This window comes from Aquarana catesbeiana, linkage group LG02, assembly GCF_042186555.1.
Source record: "Aquarana catesbeiana isolate 2022-GZ linkage group LG02, ASM4218655v1, whole genome shotgun sequence".
Classification (NCBI taxonomy): Eukaryota; Metazoa; Chordata; class Amphibia; order Anura; family Ranidae; genus Aquarana; species Aquarana catesbeiana.
In genome coordinates, this window is record NC_133325.1 from 592,036,718 (window position 1) to 592,052,641 (window position 15,924).

The following is a 15,924-nucleotide window of genomic DNA, read 5'->3' on the forward strand; positions in this document are numbered from 1 at the left end:
GCAGGAAAGAAAAATAAATGCACTTTTTTTTTTTGCAAAAATATGTGCATTTAATATTATGTGCATTTAATATTACAGGCATACCCCACTTTTAAGTACACAATGGGGTTTATTTACTAAAGCTGTAAAGTGCAAAATCAAGCTCACTTCTGCATAGAAACCAATGAGCTTCTAACCTCGGCTTGTTCATTTAAGCTTTGGAAATAAAACCTGGAAGCTCATTGGTTTCTATGCAGAAGTCAGCCCGATTTAGCACTTTCTAGCTTTAGTAAATAAACCCCATTGTGTACTTAAAAGTGGGGTATGCCTGTATTATAAGCTCTGATACTTAACACTTAAAGTGTAAGTCCAGGCAAAAACTAAATAACTCTAAACGTGCCACATTCTACACCTAATCTATCTAACCCTGTGAAGCAAAAATTGCTGTACTTACCTATTCTGCAGCCGATCTGGTCCGATTTCCAGCGGTGTGTAGGAGAGGGCCAACAATGGCTGTGAAATGGCTGGGAAGTGACGTCACCCACAGGCTTACTATGGGGCTTCCATTGTCGGCTGCCTCTCCTGCACCCACCTCCACACTAAAGCCGCTGCTGGCAGCTTATGCTGTGACTGGACCGGATCGGCTGCAGAATAGGTAAGTACAGCGATTTTTGCTTTACAGGGTTAGATAGATTAGGTTTAGATTGATGCAGAGAGCAGGTTTAATGTAAGTTAGGTTTTGCCTGAACTTCCACTTTAACTCTTCACCTTACCCTAATACCTAACCTTAAACTAAACTTAAAAATGTAAGCTCCCATTCACACCATTTGTATTCGAATGCACTGTCCATCATTGCCCAACGCAGTCCCATTCGAAAGACAAGGCAATCTGCACAACTACGTTGCGGTGGAGTGCGTGCAGTACTTTTTTTCAGCACAGCAAGTACCACATGCCACCACCACTGTGGTAAATGGAACCTAATGAAATTCACTTGATTCACTTATGACATTTCAATAAAGTTCTAACAAGAAAAGAACACAGTAAACAGTGTGATACACCAGGATCAGTGATTTGGCACTGCCCTCCCAGCTCATACCAGAAGCAAAGCATTCAACCTGGCTGCTGGTGTGAATCAGCCCTATGTCTTAACTCTTCATCTGACCATATCTGTGTAACATCACTCTAATCCTAAATCCTAAACTTAGCGGTTTAAATTTAAAATAATGTTTTACCCTTAAGTCTGAACCTTAACTGTCTCTCAGACACTCAACCATAGAGTGACCTTCTCACAACAGGGCTAATTGTACACAATGGGAACCATGTAAAACAAGAGGCAACATATATACATTTTCAGTAGTCCTTGTTTAAAAACACTTTTGCTTTGCTTCTCCTCGGCCACTGCATGTCTATGACCCTTCAAGCATGTTGAAAACCCACTCCTCCCTGCCCACGATGTGGTTTTTCCCACTGGTTCATATGTGCTGTAGTGACATTTGATCTGACAAGGAATTATGGTGTGCACAGGAGAAGATAGTATTCTACGCATCCAGTAGAATATCTGCAGTGGCTGGAGTGAAACCAAGACAAGGCATTTAAACACATGGGCCACAAAAAAGGTAAGTATACTGGTTTCCATTGTGTAAAAGTTACCCTGTGGTCACTTTAAAGCTAAAACCTTAACTCAAGTGTTAACATAATCCCAGATCTAATGTTTAATGCTGACCTGATACAATTGACACCACAACCTATTGTTTTTGACAGTTGCTACCACACCAGAAAGAAATTTAACTATTCCATAAACTTCATAGAAAAATGTTTGCTATTTAAATGTTGTATTCAGTTTTATGTATTCATAATACAGGCTTTCAAAGTAATATTGTTCCAGTTTGCATGAAATTAAAATAACATTTTCAATTAAAAACAATCTACTTAATCAGTAGAGAAATTCTGACCTAAAATTATATTTTTTTGGATACTGGATTCTAAACAGAATCCTGTTTCTGAAGACATGCAACGAGCCTTCAGGAAATCTTAGCTGACAGAATCTTTGATGGGTTATTCACACCAGATAGGTTGTCTGGTTTATGGCATTACAAACTTTTAGAGGGCTGGCTACTGACAATTGGATATAGTAAAAAAAAAAAAAAAAAAAAGTTTTTTTTGTTTTTTTTAATTACACCTCAATCTTCCCATATATTAGCCTTCTGTAGTTCACTGCAGAGCAGAATTAAAACCAAGAGAGGAAGGAACAGTAATGAAAACTAATCAGACTTTATTATATTGCATTGTGTACAAGGAACTTGACTGACAGGAGGGTAGAGCATAGCAGGTTACGACTCCTTATCTTCTTCTCTATCCAGTCTTTGACCAAGCTGTACTGTTTAACTGCAATAGGGAAAAGAGATTTCAGAACCTGACTGTGTTGTCTTGCAAGTATGTCTTGAAAGTGGCTAAAAAGAATTACAGGTTGTTTGGCAGGTAAGAAGGTGTATGCTCATTCATGTATTTTAAAGGGTAACTCCACTTTCGTGGGAAAAAAATAGCAAAAAAAAATTAAAAAATTATAGTGCATATAATTGTGACACTAATCATATTGTAATTGAATGTTATAAAATATCACCTTTCCTTTTCAATCTCCAGCCAAGGTAATTTTCTGAGAATACATTGCAATATGGCTACCTGGAGTTTTCTGTACACAGAGTGTATACTGACCACTCCCCAGAAACATAATTTCCTGCTTGTGTGATTGGCTCACTGATTTTCCCAGAAGTCTGCCTAAGATACAAATCAGATTTCAGACATCCCTTGCAACAAAAATGTCATTTTTTCTTTTCCAATATTTTTATTCAGAAATTTTTTTTAACAAATACAAAATCGACATTTACCTTCTTAGTATGAAGTAATGGTACAAGTGACAAGTCGGTTATAAGTCGGTTACAACACAATTATCTTGTATACATGTGAGGTTTTATGTATCCTTGTCCTTATTTTAGGTTTATATAGTAAAGACCTCAACCGAAAAAATTTAAACAAAGATAGAAAATAAAAAGAAGGATCCTCCTCTAGTTGGTACACAAATTTGCTTTAACATGTAACACGGGGGAACCGTGGGGGGGAGGTCCATCTCCCTCCGTCACCTCCACTTGGTGTAACCATCTAATTTGACCTCTGAGTGGGCCCTGGGGCCTCAATTGGTCCATGGGCCCCCAGAGGCCAATTCCGTCTGAAAGAAGAGAGAGAGAAAGAGAATGATAGAAGGAAGAGTAGAGGATAGAGGAGGGGGGTGCACTCTGGCACTGGAGAGAGGTAATCCTGAGCCACTCCCATCTCATTATGTAGCTGAGAGGTAGTTGATCCAAGGGTCCCGTATTTTATCAAACAAAGCCATTTTATCGTTTTAAAATCTGAGATGAGAGGCGTTCGTTCACCATTATCCATGACAGTTTAGATTTTAGCAAGTGAAAAGGGATCGTTGGGGACTTCCAAGACTTGGCAATTGCTATTCTTGCTGCTACAAATATAAAAGCGACGAGTCTCTTCATGTGTTCCAAAGTCCCCTCTACTGGGCGTCCCAACAGTGCCTGTAGGGGTGACCTAATGAGATTCTCTTGAGTCAGTGAATATATGAAATTATATGTGCGAATCCAGAACCTTTGCACTTTTGGGCATGTCCACCATGTATGAAACATGGTGCCGTCTATAGTACATCCTCTGAAGCACTGTGGGGAGGCCCCCGGAACAAAGGTTGCCATCCTTGCTGGGACCATATACCACCTCATCAAGACTTTATAGTTTGCCTCTATCAACAAGGTGTTGATATATGATTTGGATGCACATAGTGTCATTTTGCTCCATTCCTCAACCTCTAAGTTGATTTCTACATCTTGCTCCCATTTTTGCATGTAAAACAGTTTTTGAAAAGTCGAGGTTAAAATACTATAAATCTGCGATATGTGACCCGTGTGTCTGTCGAGGGTCCTGCAAAAATTTTCCATTGGGGTGGATGTGGTTAGATCTGATTTAATGTTGCTAGAAAATGAGCTGTCTCAGTATAGCGATATAGTTCTGAATTTGGGAGATGGTACTTTTCCTGGAGGACCTGTTTTGACAGAGCACCTCTATGGTCACATAAGTCCACTATTCGTAGCAGACCTTTGTTAGTCCACCATGTGAATTCATGGGGGTGGAGACCCGGGGTGAATGAAGGATTATTAAACAATGGGGATAGTGGGGTGTGTGGGGATTTAAATTTATATGTAGCTACCATTCTGACCCATAAATTTACCGAGAAGGATAGAGTCGGACACAATATTGTCATTCTATCTCTCCCTTTCATCCACATTAGGTGGCTAATCTCTTTGCTTGGATACAGAGAGGATTCCATTGTCATCCAGAGTGGTTTGGACTGTCGTGTGTGGAATCAGATCAGTTGGGACAGTTGCGCTGCATGGTAGTACTTAATCAGGTCCAGTACCCCTAGGCCTCACTTCAGTTTTGGTGTATATAATGTTCCTCTATTCACCCTGGGTCTTTTGTTTCCCCATATAAATTCCAGCAGTTTTTTCTGAAACTTCCCCAGATCGGTTCTTACTATTGCTATTGGCAGAGTCCAGAACAGGTACAAAACCTTAGGTAAAATGGTAATTTTAACAGTGTACAATTGACCGAACCAGGATGGGGGGTTGTTTGACCACCTTTTGAGATCCTCTGATAATTTTTTAAAAAGCAGAGGGTAGTTTCTTTTGTATAGTGTGGAGAGGGATGAAGTTAAAGAGATTCCCAAATATGGAAGGGCCTCGTTCTGCCATTTAAATGAGAATGAGCTTCGTAAAGCTCGGATTATATGTGTTTGTGAAGATCCGTTGGGATTTTGAATGGTTCACTTGCAGGCCTGTTATTAAAGTGAATTGTTTTAGTACTATGTTTAGAGTGGGCAAAGAGGTGACTGGGGAGGAGAGAAGTAACAATATATCGTCCACGAACAACATGCATTTATGTTCACGGTCTCCACAGTGAACTTCCTGTATATCCGGATGATCTCGTATTTTGATGGCTAATGGTTCTAACGCCAAAATAAACAATAAGGAGGATAGTGGGCATCCCTGTCGGGTTCCTCTGCGTATATCTATATTTTGTGACCGATAGCCCTTGACTACTAGGTGCGCTGCGGGAGCATTATATACAGTTTTAAGTGTCGTCAAGAATTTCGGGTCGAACCCATAACGTTCTAAGATAAAGAACAGATAGTCCCAGGATAGGGAGTCAAAGGCCTTGTGTAGGTCTAATGAGATCAGAAGCGCTCCCCTCTGACCTCCCCCATCCCAGCCCGGATTCAGGGCAGATATGATATCGATGATCCGTCTGCTCTGATCTGGTGCTTGTCTATTGGGAACGAACCCTACCTGGTCAGGATGGAAAAATGTCATTTTTTGAGAGATACTTTCAATAAGAACACGTCTAAAGGGATGCAGGCCCAGCAGATTTCCTCATTAGTGCCCTGCAGCTCCACACCTGCAAATATTATTATGAAACCACTCCCATTAGACCTACTCAGAACAGAGGCACAGACAAACAAACATGGATTTCTTCAGAATAGCAAAAAGGTAGGAATCTGCAACAAAATTTGTTAATAATCCGTGCAAAGTACAGAGATCACCCAGAGGGGAATGTTTTTTTCTCAACAAAAGTGGAGTTACGCTTTAACTATGAATTCAGCTTTTTGCCTACATTTCCACTTTGTTATACAGTATCTCACAAAAGTGAGTACACCCCTCACATTTTTGTAAATATTTTATTATATCGTTTCATGTGACAACACTGAAGAAATGACACTTTGCTACAATGTAAAGTAGTGAGAGTACAGCTTGTATAACAGTGTAAATTTGCTGTCCCCTCAAAGTAACTCAACACACAGCCATTAATATCTAAACCGCTGGCAACAAAAGTGAGTACACCCCTAAGTGAAAATGTCCAAATTGAGCCCAAAGTGTTAATATTTTGTGTGGCCACCATTATTTTCCAGCACTGTTTTAACCCTCTTGGGCATGGAGTTCACCAGAGCTTCACAGGTTGCCACTGGTGTCTTCTTCCACTCCTCCATGATGACATCACGGAGCTGGTGGATGTTAGAGACCTTGCACTCCTCCACCTTCCGTTTGAGGATGCCCCACAGATGCTCAATAAGGTTTATGTCTGGAGACATGCTTGGCCTTTACCTCTACCCTCAGCTTCTTTAGCAAGGCAGTGGTCATCTTGGAGGTGTGTTTGGGGTTGTTATCATATTGGAATACTGCCCTGCGACCCAGTCTCCGAAGGGAGGGGATCATGCTCGGCTTCAGTATGTCACAGTATATGTTGGCACTGACACTCCCACCACCATGCTTGACTGTAGGCAAGACACACTTGTTTTTGTAATCCTCACCTGGTTGCCGCCAGGCACGCTTGAAACCATCTGAACCAAATACCTTTATCTTGGTTTCAGACCACAGGACATGGTTCCAGTAATCCATGTCCTTAGTCTGCTTGTCTTCAGCAAACTGTTTGCAGGCTTTCTTGTGCATCATCTTTAGAAGGGGCTTCCTTCTGGGACAACAGCCATGCAGACCAATTTGATGCAGTGTGCGGCTTATGGTCTGAGCACTGACAGGCTGACCCCCTCAGCACTCATACATCTATTTCCCAAAGACAACCTCTGGATATGAATCTGAGCTTCAACTTTCAGTGACCAGTATGAGAGAGTGAGAGCGATAACACCAAATTTAACACACCTGCTCCCCGTTCACACCTGAGACCTTGTAACACTAACAAGTCACATGACACCGGGGAGAGAAAATGGCTTATTGGGCCCAATTTGGACATTTTCACGTAGGGGTGTACTCATTTTTGTTGGCAGCGGTTTAGACATTAATGGTTGTGTGTTTAGTTATTTTGAGGGGACAGCAAATTTATACTGTTATACAAGCTGTACACTCACTACTTTACATTGTAGCAAAGTGTCATTTTTTTTCAGTGTTGTAACATAAAAAGATATATTAAAATATTTACAAAAATGTGAGGGGTGTACTCACTTTTGTGAGATACTGTACAATTATATTTAAATAAACAGCTAGAATATATTTGAAAAAACTATGCTTTAAAAAAACATGCTTTAAAAAAAACATTATACCCATCATAGAAGCTATGGTGTGTGTAAAGTGCACTTACTTTGTATAAATGAAACCTTGTGTGCACAGCCTTTTTCTCATGTTGTCATCTGAAGCATCTTCAAGATGTGTGGATTCTAAAATGGGAATATCACGGAAAACTTACTAAAACAGGGCTGAAATGCATTTACTTTGTACTTTTTAAAAGACTATAGTTCAAAGTATGTGCCAAGAGGGAATCTATTAAATAAGATTTTAAGTGTGCATGATTATAATGTTCCATGTAAGAGAAATATACTATTTCTACTAGCTCGACTTTTCAGTAGGTGTAAGGGAATAAATGCATTTTCTAGTGTGTTTTTTTCACTCAATAGATTTTTGTGAGTTTTGTAAAGTTTACAAAAAGGAACCTGTACAAATGGATTGCACATATGTAGGTGGCAATATTAAGTAGAACGTTACCATTCAAAAGCACTCGTACAACTTAATATTTGGCATCGGGTCACATTCCATTCAATAAAGCAAAAAGCTTTTTTGTGAGGCAGTTTAGGTCCAAATGAGACCACCTATGGTATATAGAAGGTATGACACTGAGACCTAAGTAAAGAAGAAGAAATTGAAATAAAAAAGGGTCTTTGAACAAAAGGCTTGGGGAAAGAAGAGGACACAAAGGTAGGATGGAGGAAAGGGAAAAGGGGAAAAGGAAAGGAGTCCAGGTAAGGTGGGTTAGGAGAGGCAGAGATGGTATGGCAACTAGATTTCTGACTGAGAACAATGGAAAATGCAGGAGTAGGTGCCCCTTTGAGAGCACAGGTTTGGGATGAGCTCACCTCAAAGAGTCTCTATTAAACGTAGGTGGAAGTTAGTGAAAAACTATTTACAGGGTCTAGATGTTCTTAAATTTGTTCATTGAAACACCTTTGTGGCACTGTAATTCTCTCTCAAAAAAAATTAGGCCTGATAAATGTTGTTATTCTAAAATTGTTTCTCATGGCGCACATGTGATGCGTACTTGATATGCACCAAATAAATAACTCTCATGTTTAAGAGGATTTGTGACATATGTGCTAGAAACTGGAAAAATCACAAAATGTAATTTGTCGCTGGAATGTTGCAGTTTTGGTGGGGTGTCAAATACAGAATCCCTCCCAATTTCCTCATCTTCACAATCTAGGAAATATTTGTTCTGCAGTCCAAGATCAGAATTTGGAGGGCTAATTAGAATCCTTGAAAACATAAACAGAGTGAGCTGGACACAGAACAGCAATGCTTCTGACATGGTAGAAGTATTTTTACACTTTCTTCTTTCTACTCTAATAGAAACAAAGGCAGTAACTATATTTCCTACACCCTAATGTTTTCTGTAATATTATAAGATTGTACACTGTGAATCAAGATCATGATCTGATGTTACACCAAGGCCTTGGCCCAAGCTGGGAGTTTAAGAAGTTAATTGCAGCATGCAAAGAGACAACACAACATAATACAACTTATAACATTCTGTGATAACAAGTGAGAGACTGCTGGGCATAGGATCCCATAAGCTTGCACATCATGAATGGGGGGGTGAAGTTTGGCATCTTTGCCCTGGGCACTGGATGATCTGGTCCCGGCACTGGCTTTATGCAATACTTTGTCAGAAAGACTCATATGAGTATTTTGTGGAGTGAGCAGGGTTATACATTGTCTTTGTTAAAGTGGAAGTAAAGACAAAAATTAACTAACTCTAAATCTACTCCCACACCCATTCTAAGCCTAATCTATCTAACCCTGTAAAGAAAAGATCGCTCCATTTACCTATTCTGAAGCTGCTCCGGTCCGGTCCCAGGCTGAGCTGTCAGTGTAAGTTTCAGTGTATAGGAGAGGCAGTCAACAACAGAAGCCCCAAAGTAAGTCTATGGGTGATGGTACTTTCCAGGCATTGGCTTTCTCCTGCACACAGAGGTCACAGCTGGAGATCCGACTGGTGCGGCTTCAGAATAGGTAAGCATAGCGATCTTTTCTTTATAGGGTTAGATAGATTAGGCTTAGAATGGGGGTGGGAGTAGGTTTAGAGTTACTTAGGTTTTGCCTTTACTTTCACTCTCAAGATGAATTCTAGGTATCGATATTTTATACATGTTTACATTGATTCAGCTTGGACCGATGTAACAATGTATATACAATACTGGGCCAATGCTCATGTAAGCTGGAAATCACTGAAGTAGACAACACCGTTACACCAGTGATCTTCACTTGCTTCTGGATCCCGTACTGAGCGGCTGGCCCGACGCATTCTGAAAACAGGAAGTTAGTTTCTCAGAACATACACCATTCAGAGAATGATTTGCATTTTCTGAATTATGCAATGCATTCTCTGTTTGTACAGGGTGGAGAAGTGTTCTCTGAATGGACAGGGTGGAGAGTCAGGGTGGTGACATCATGCTCTTCACCTCATCCAATCAAAGAATGCCCGCATTCATTCAGAAAATGCAAAGCATTCTCTGAATGGAGCCCATGCTGAACAGCCGATCTCCTGTGTTCAGAATACGTCAAGCCAGCAGCTCACCACAAGGCGAGGTAAGTGGAGATCACTGGAGTAGCTGTGTCTATTTCAGTGATTTTCAGCTTCCAGGGGCATTAGTCAGGTATGATAAATACATAGTTACATTGGTCCAAGCTAGACAAATGTAGCTGAGTAAAAATATACCATACCTGGAATTCATCTTCAAGTTGTGTAGCGCTACCCCTGAGGGGCTGATGTAGTTTTAACAGGTTCTTTCCCTAAACAGTTCAGAGTCAGCCAGGCACACAGCAACAGTGCATGCACTCTGGCTCATTTAACCACTTTTGTTCCGGAAGGTTTACCCCCCTTCATAACCAGGCAATGTTTTGCAATACAGCACTGCGTTGCTTTAACTGACAATTGCGTGGTCGTGCGACACTGTACTTAAATAAAATGTATGTCCTTTTTCCCCCACAAGAATAGTGCTTTATATTGGTGGTATTTGATCACCTCTGCAGTTTTTATTTTTTGCGCTATAAACAAAAAAAGACTGACCATTTTGAAAAAAAAACAATATTTTTCACTTTCTGCTATAAAACACATCCAATAAAAAAAATGTAAAAAATCTAATTTCTTCATCAATTTAGGTCAATATGTATTCTGCTACATATTTTTGGTAAAAAAAAATCCCAATAAGCATATATTGATTGGTTTGCGCAAAAGTTATAGCGTCTACAAACTATAGGATGTATTTATGGAATTTTGATTTATTTATATTTTTTACTAGTAATGGCGGCGATCAGCGATTTATAGTGGGAATGCGACATTGCAGCGGATGAATCAGACACTAAGTGACACTTTTGACACTTTTGACCAAGGGGTTAAAACCCATATCAGACCTAAAGGTCTGATATGGATTTTGCAGGGGACCCACACCTTTTTTATTATTTTGGCATGGGGTTCCCCTTAAAATCCATACCAGATCCGAAGGGTCTGGTATGAATTGGGGAGGTGGACCCTCACGCTGTTTTTTTTTTTAAATCGCCATTTGTTTTGTTTACATTTTTTGCTGTCAGCAAGGAATCCTGCTGACAGTAGATGAGTCAATGCTGAATACACATATACATATACAAAAGGAATGCCAAAGATATGAAACAAATTCTGAAATTCCGAAAACACATTGGTTCAATGATGCGTCAATGGACCAAATATGTTTTCGAAGTTTCGGAATTTGTTTTGTACTTTCAGCATTGTTTATTCAGAATAGTATAAAATAAAATAAAAAACGAATGAATCAACGGAACAAAATTAGTAACATAAAAATCTATACAGAGCGAAAAAAAAAAAAATTCAGTTCTGCACATGTCTGCAAATAACAGGTAGACTGAGACAGTCTATAGGCTCATGGCTGAGAACAATGAAGTAGGTTTGAGCATAAGTAAAGTTAGATTGGAACATTCTACAGGTTCATAGCTGGGATCCATGAATTAGGTTTGAGGACAAGTAAAGGTAGTCAGGAACACTCTACTGATTCATGGCTGGGGACCATGAAGTAGGTTTGACCACAAGTAAAGGTAGTGTGGAACATTCTACACGTTCACGGCTGGAGACCATGGAAGAGTTTTAAGCACAAGTAAAGAGGCTCTACTTACAGGATCCTGGAACAAGATCAGTCCATAGGAGTAGCCCCTGCAAATGGTTAGTGCATTAGAAATTTGTACAGGTTTTCATTGTTCCTCACTTGTTAAAGGCCAGAGTTAGCAGAACATCTTAGACATTACTTTTAAGAGATGGAGCACTATCTCCTTAAAGATAATCCTTTTAAATTGTATTTGCTTGTAGAACTGGCGACAGGAGGGGGATTGGGGTGGTATGGGATTCTCCAAAATGTTAGGTATTGTTAACAGAAGACAGTTCACACTTAGTAGCAGCAAAAATAACAGGTAGACTGGGACAGTCTATAGGTTCACAGCTGGGGACCATTAAGTAGGTCAGAGCACAAGTAAAGGTAGACTGGAACAGTCTACAGGTTCACGGATGGGGACCATGAAGTAGGTTTGCACACAAGTAAAGGTAGTCTGGAACAGTCTACAGGTTCATGGCTGGAGTAGGTCTGAGCCTAAGTAAAGAGACTTTACTCACAGTATCCTGGAACAAGATCAGTCCATATGTTCAGCCTCTGTTAGAGTAGTCCAAATATTGAACAGACCTGACCAAACAAACACTGCTCCCCAGGCTACAGAAAGAGCCACAAACTAAATTTGCCCAGAAGTCTAACTAGGAGGGTGCAGCTATTACTATCTAATTATAAACCTTGAGAGAGGGCAGAAGAAAGTGGTTTCCTCTAAGACTGCGCTAGAATAGATTGTGTATTGTTGTTTGTAATTACAGCAAACACCTAGAATCAGAAGAGCTCTTTATGCCAGGCTTTCACTGAAATTTTAAACCTTTGTAAGGTGGTTGCATATACTGATTGGTATTTGGCTCAAATTCAAGTTTGGTGTGGCCGGAACTTGTGGGTATCCAACTTGCCACCTTTTGTTTGCTGCAGATGGGGGCCTCTGCTGATTTAGGCCATGCCTGCTAAAACTTTCAGTTACTGCGCCATGAACAGGAATCCGATGTTCTTGGTGTGATTGCATCATGATTCCATTGTGGTAATCCAAGTGACACCACTGTTTTAGTGCCTTTTTTATCAATGTCTGGTCAGGGACTGAGTATCAAAGATTTTCCTGGTTGAGGGTTGTACAATAACATATCTGTTTTTATAACTATAAAGTGACAATAGAAATACAGTATATTAAATAAACAGCTATACATCCTAATAATGAATAAGGGAATTTTACATAATGAATTGAGGATCAGTGAGCACAGTGCCTATTATTATCATACACAAAAACCAAACCATACTAATAATTTATATACAAGGTTTTGTTTACTTAGGTTATCATATATAGACTTTGTTCAGTAATATACGGTATAATAGCAATTATTATTCATTGCCGTTTTTCATCTTTCATCTTGATTCTATCTGTAGTGATATAATGACTTGTCCTTGACTCTCCCCACTGAAATTGCACATTATCAGTGTATCTGTGGGAAATGTGCATACATGGATCATAAAATTTGTCATAAAAATTCTTAAATCATACTGTAAAACATTATCACAAAGATTTTTCTTATAGCTTAATCAAGTAGACAACAAAGCTGTGATTTGATAATATACCTCTTAAATGAATTTGTTTAACATGTTTCACCCTTTCTAAACAATTAGAATGCTTATTCCAAATTAGTTTAACCTGTGCTGGGATAACATCATCCAGTGCCCAGAGCAAAGATGACAACTACATCCCCCCCTCAAGTGGAGAAGGGGGTGTGGCTCATATAGAGGAAAGTGCTGCGAAATGTAATGTTTGTGGCATGTGCTGAAATATTACCAATAGTTCTGGTACACTGCAGTGAACTGAAAGGTTTAAATTCGGTGCACAAATATGGGGCTAACAGTATTAAAGAACATTCCTGCACTGTTAGTAGCAGGAAAAAATGTCCCTGCATTGGTGGTATCGTTGGAAGGGACAATCATCCCTGCGTTGTGCCCATCTAAGTGAATCCACCACAGATCAGGGTATCTGGGAGGTCTAAATAGGTTAGTGGAGGTCTGTGGCTGAGTTGTTCACCCCCTCTTCTACTCACACATCACACAGCAACAGTCTCAGCATGTCACCAACCGGAATGAAGTCCACTTCCCCTTCTTCCACTCTCTGGACAAGTGATGTGTCATATGACAAGGCGAAACAGAAAGAAGGGAAGTCTGCCCTTACTCCCCAGTGATGCTGCGCTGAGACTAAAGTGTGTTCCCAGTCTTGGCACTGACTCTCTTCCATCGACTGTAAACTGGAGGAAGGAGAGAACAGAATCCTCCCTCCAGTAGTTATCAGCCTCTGCTCCTTTTGACAGGAATGGCGCTGCAGTCACTACTGTCAGTGTCAAGCAGGTCAAGTGATGGAGTCTCTAGTGCACTCACCCTCAACATAGCACCTGGGACTTGTGACCCTTCTGTCCCTCCTTTGTCCCAGCCCTGAGCTTAACATTTAAAACTGAGTAAAAGATTGCTGTAAATGTAACAGGAACAATGTATGTTTAAAGTTACTCAGTCATTGACAATACAAAGTCTCAAGGTATCACCCAGCCCACCCAGCTGCTATAGCCAAATAGTTCAAGTACTAGTGGTAGGTGAGTTCATATGTCATATGCAATGGAATCACAATACAGTTTCATATGCTATGTACTGTTTTAAAAAATGGCAAACTCCTTCAAGCTGAACAATTTGTAGTTTTAGCAGACAGTGGAAGAAGCTGTCATGAATATATAGAAAGCCAAAACTTTTTTTTTGTATGGAGAATAGCAAAGATCCCTGGAAGGTTTCCTTGGCTGTCTGAGTTCTGTTGGGAAGATTTATATTAATATCCTTCTTCAACTGGAAATGAAGGTAAATCTCTCCAAAGTAAGGGAAATGCTCCTAGACAGCTGTCTCCAGAACAGGTTTCCCATTAGAAGATTTCCCACATCTTCTGTTACAGTCGCAACCATAAAAAGATGGATCCCCCATCACTTTCTGTCCTGGAGACAGGAAAAAGTTTTGGGTTTAGATACATTTCAGGGTGCCTTACTGAGTGGAAGCCTTGATGAAAGTAGCCATTCCCTCCCTCAGCTGTTTAGTGGTCGAAGGAGAGTGAAGCTAAAACTCTTTAGCTTTGTAAATTAACTGTTGTCTCCAAACTAGATTAATAAGTGACATAGACATAAAACAAGTAAGAATGAGAGTGAGGTTCAAGGCCATATTTACTGTAATGTAAGCATTGCAGTAGAACAGGATGTGACAGAGTGTCTAGATACTAGCATGCTTATCATATTTTCATCACATACTTTTACAGTTTTTACAGTATGTATAGTTTTTTTACAGTATGCATAGTTTGCATAAATAGGTGGAAACAGGTTAGTCCATGTATAAGAAAAGCTCATGCTTACAGCAATAAATTCTTTAAAAAAAAGTGAGATAATACAAAATGGTGGATGACACCATTTGCTTAATCCACTGCTGTGATCCACCTTACCACATAAAAAAGATTAAATATGAATTAGAAACGTTCCCGTAGAATTAAACATTTTCCATATATTAAATCATCAAAAAAATGTGTTCTTATACATGTTTCGTCCTTTCTTGAGCTTAACACCTACCCTGTTTCCCCGAAAATAAGACCTAGCGTGACTGTCGGTGATGGCTGCAATATAAGCCTTACCCCCCAAATAAGCCCTACCCTGTTTCCTCAAAAATAAGCCCTACCCTGAAAATAAGACCTACAAGGACTTTAACTACAGCTTATTTGGGGGGTAGGGCTTATATTGCAGCCATCACCAACAATCACGCTAGGTCTTATTTTCGGGGAAACAGGGTATCCGAAAAGGTGTCCAAACACAAATGGTATAGTGTAAGTGAGTATAATATAGTAAGTTGGGTAAACTTTTTTGGGAGGTTAATAGTAGAATTAGCTCAACTAATACTTTGGCATGGGGGTCAATTATATTTGAAAAGATTTCACAGGAAGCTGATGTTCAGCCTTGGATACCAATGTTGTTGTTATAAACTTTTTTGCATTTGTAATTGTCCTGATTTTTTATTACATCAGTATAAACGTATATATATAATGTTTTTCCTAAAATTGTAATCCAAATACCAAAAAAAATAATAGCTTTTTAATTACTTTTTATTCACTTCTATTTTGTTAGTAATGCACATAGTTTCCTTTTCTTTTTTTATTTCAACCTTCACTATTATGTATTTGAACATGGTTGTTGTATGTTCTATAAAGATTGTTGAATATCAATAACATTCCAGAATAAAATGCAAAGTTAATTTGGATCACATCACGCTTTTTAAACTTGGCTAAGGGACATTTCCAGATCATGCCCTCTAAGGAAGCCTTCCAAGGCAAAGCCTGTCAGGGCTTGTGGTATTCTGACCAGATCCCCAACTATCACCATCCATTTCTTTGTGCATTACATTCAAGTCTGCAAGCTGTCTTGGGTAGGTTCTCTCTATGAGGCTTTATTACCACACAATTGGTTGAGATTGATCTACTTTTGTGACTTTCAATATCTATACATTGGATGGAGCTTGTCACTAAGACACATGTTGTGTATTCACATGGACTTAGCTACTTACATGAGTACAAAGTTCACCAGTAAACATGAAAATGGATATACAATTGATATACAATTTGTGCCTTTATGTCTATTCTGCCTGGAGGTGAGTATTGC

The 15,924-nt window shown here is 39.5% G+C and overlaps 1 long non-coding RNA gene across 1 annotated transcript; it reads right to left on the bottom strand.

Annotated features, from left to right (window-relative positions):
• Positions 1-2,234: 2,234 nt before the first annotated feature.
• LOC141130031 (uncharacterized) lies at positions 2,235-2,748 on the bottom strand. The gene is made up of 2 exons (XR_012241956.1): positions 2,600-2,748; positions 2,235-2,364 (listed from the first exon to the last, which is right to left on the bottom strand). It is a non-coding gene; the product is annotated as an uncharacterized lncRNA (long non-coding RNA).
• Positions 2,749-15,924: the final 13,176 nt, after the last annotated feature.